Source organism: Cyprinodon variegatus, unplaced genomic scaffold (genome assembly GCF_000732505.1).
Source record: "Cyprinodon variegatus isolate N-32 unplaced genomic scaffold, C_variegatus-1.0 Scaffold120, whole genome shotgun sequence".
NCBI classification, from domain to species: Eukaryota; Metazoa; Chordata; class Actinopteri; order Cyprinodontiformes; family Cyprinodontidae; genus Cyprinodon; species Cyprinodon variegatus.
The window spans coordinates 634602-637907 of record NW_015150573.1 but is presented as its reverse complement, the minus strand read 5'-3'; the positions used below and the strand labels follow the sequence as shown (position 1 = coordinate 637907).

The 3306-nt window shown below is 36.8% G+C and overlaps 3 non-coding genes across 3 annotated transcripts; 2 read left to right on the top strand and 1 right to left on the bottom strand.

Moving 5' to 3' along the window:
* Positions 1 to 53: 53 nt before the first annotated feature.
* Positions 54 to 125, top strand: trnag-ucc. Its single transcript has one exon. It is a non-coding gene; the product is annotated as a tRNA-Gly (tRNA).
* Positions 126 to 501: 376 nt separating this feature from the next.
* On the top strand, positions 502 to 573 carry trnag-ucc. Its single transcript has one exon. It is a non-coding gene; the product is annotated as a tRNA-Gly (tRNA).
* A 1732-nt stretch (positions 574 to 2305) lies between these two features.
* On the bottom strand, positions 2306 to 2377 carry trnag-ucc. Its single transcript has one exon. It is a non-coding gene; the product is annotated as a tRNA-Gly (tRNA).
* Between the last annotated feature and the right edge of the window lie 929 nt (positions 2378 to 3306).

Here is a 3306-nt window from a genome sequence, read left to right as displayed (position 1 = left end):
TTCCTTCCTTCCTTCCTTCCTTCCTTCCTTCCTTCCTTCCTTCCTTCCTTCGTGCGATGGTGGTATAGTGGTGAGCATAGCTGCCTTCCAAGCAGTTGACCCGGGTTCGATTCCCGGCCATCGCAATAATTTCTTATTTTTATTTTTAACCTTCCTTCCTTCCTAAACAACGTTTCACAATCTAATAATTTCTTTTAGGTTATTTTTGTTTCTTGATGCTGGTTTGTAGGCACAGTGATGCTCAGGTTCAGGGCTGCTCGGCATCAAGGCTCGTGTCATGTACTGTAGATGCTCATGGTGCTTTCAAAGATAGCTGCTTTGTTATTGTTCTAACGGCTATTAAAGTGCGGGGAACAAAGGGGATTGATAGAAAAAGTGCGGGGGACATTTCCAACCCATACCCCGCGTCTGTTTCCATCTTCATAAGCACCCGCCCTCATCCTTTCCCTCCTGATGACAATGTGGTTGTGATGTCTTTCTCATCCACGATGAGCTTTTCATGCGATGGTGGTATAGTGGTGAGCATAGCTGCCTTCCAAGCAGTTGACCCGGGTTCGATTCCCGGCCATCGCAAATATCTTATATGTTTTTATTTTATCACTTTAATAGGAATGCTGACACGTCACCACTTTTTTGCCCCAAATGCTCAGATGACGGCACACAACTGCAGTGTATTTCAGAGAGAAAAGAAACTCAAAACAAGCATTGCAAATGAGCAGGTTAGTTACTGTGCGACTTTTCTGCATTTTCTGCAAAACCTATTTTTTATTTCAATCAAGACAACAAACATTGAATTCTGATTTTCTATCAACCAAAGGTGAAATACCTAATATGACCAGCAGATGGGGCAATCCATCAGATTCCCCAGATAGAAGATACCTGCTAATAAGCTGTTATATCTTCTTACCTGAAACACTGCAGTAATTTAACAGAATACATGGCATTACAGCATAAGGTTAATTTAATGCAGACAGATGTTCCAGATGTCCTTGAAGGCAACACTGTGAAGTTTCTCACATAGATGTGTACAATCTTAAAAACGTAACATTTATCAGTGTCTGCTGTCATGCCAAACCACTAGAGCATTTAATTTGTGTTTTTATGAGTTAAATGATTGCTAAAAATCCCTTAATAATTTCAAGAATATGCCAAATAAAATGTTGAAATATCCTAAGGAAACAAATAAAATGTTTTAATGACAATACAAAGAAACTTTTACATATTATCTGAATAGAAAGACACAAGAACTATATGAGAGAGAAATATTCAAAGATCTATGTACCTTTTCATCTGGGTCTTTATCCAAAAATAACCAGTATGCAATTAGATATGTTTTTGGATATAATGTAGGGATTCCTTTTGGTAGAAATCAAAGAGATCTCAAGCTCTATTGGTTTGGATGGGAGACATCCGTGCAGCTGTTTGCAGATCTCTCCAGATGTTAAATCACAGTCTGGACTCTGGCTTGGCCACTCCAGAACTTCATAAAGATATCCGGATCCACTCCTTTGGGATCTTGGCTGTATTCTTTGGGGCATTGCCTCAGTCTGAGATCCACAGTGCTCTGATTCACGGTTTGCTTCCAGGACGTCTCTGTGCATTTATCTCTTGCTTTATAATGACATTCCTTCAATTACTTTTTTCTTCCAATTAACTTTCCATTAATATGCTTGGATTTAACGCTCTAAAATGTCAGTGTTTTTTTTTTTAGCAGCAATGTATATTGGTTTAGAGCTGCACAGTTACGCAGTAGCAGGTAGCACTGCTGCCTTGCAGCAAGAAGGTTCCAGCTTTGTCTTCCTTTCAACTTTCTACTTGAACATTTCTTTAGAATGTCCTTTAAAGATTACAGGTAAAATATTGTAAAACCTGTTACATGTGAGCTGGAATGGAATAAAATGTGTATTCTATAAAAATTACATTTATATTTTCATAATAATTGCAGAAAAAAAAACCAACAAAGAATTTAATGAAATGTATGTATTGTGAAGCCATTTACTCTTAACGGCTGCTGGCTCCAAAGTTGTTGGATTGCTCCACCTGGTGGAAAACAATGGGTACTACAAAGTTAGGAGAGAATTTCAGAGCTCGATGTAGATAGAAAAATAAGTGAAAAAATACACTTTTTTCAAAGTTTGGCTGAAACTATATATATATTTTTCTTTTAGAGGAAAACCCGGGTTTCGTTGGTTCATGACACACGCCGTAGTCGTGTGGTGTATTCTTTCTACACTGTAGATTTAAAAAGAAAAAAAAAACTGTGACGTGTCAGAAGAAAAGTACTAAAAAAAAGAGAAATTTTCACTGCGATGGCCGGGAATCGAACCCGGGTCAACTGCTTGGAAGGCAGCTATGCTCACCACTATACCACCATCGCACAAAAGTTTTCGTGCTATGTAACATTCCTCAATACAAAACATCTGTACATGTAGGGAAGCTGGGGCAGCAGAAGCAGGTAAATGCATCTCCTGGAAGCCATGATCTCTAGGAATGTACTGAGAACACAGAAACACATTAAAATATATGTACAATGATGTCCCATAGTGTGTGACATAATGTCACACAATATAAGACCCATGAAATCTAAATCAAAATTAGATGTAGAAGCATTTAAAGTAGGATATTACATTAGATTAGACTAAACTTTCAACAATTTCAACAATATTCCTGACCTAAAGAAAAAACATGTATCCTCTATATCAGGGGTCTTCAAAGTTTTCCAAGCCAAGGACCCCCAAACTGATGGTGAGACTTTATACTTTAAGTAGTTTTTGGACACATACTTTTTCACTTTTACTTGAGTAAAGAGGTCAAGTTGATACTTCAACTTTTACCAGAGTATTTTTAAACTGCAGTTTAAAAATACTCTGGTAAAAAAGACCAAACTGTGTTTGGTCTTTTCTTGGGTGGCTGATCTTTAGAAAAATAAAATGCAATAGTTTGTTTTCTCTTTTTGGACCTCCCATGGGTTTGAGAGGCAAAAGAATTAAAATATTTGTGTTGGTTTAATTACTCCTACATAACGGGAGATTATTAAACTAGACTGAGCAATAATTATTTAACTTGTGAGAAAAAAAAACATGGTCCTTGTGTGTTAGGTTATAAGGTTGTATTAAAAACGCGGACTGTATTTTGATCACCATAGTATTTTTATACTTAAATAAGTGGAACAGAGTTGTACGGAAGAGGATTAGGGCCACTGGAAAAAAAAAGAAAAGTAAACTGATTTTTAAATTTTATTTCAGTTTAACATGGGAAAAAAGTCAGAATTCTGAGATTAAAGTCAGAATTCTGACTTTTTTCTCA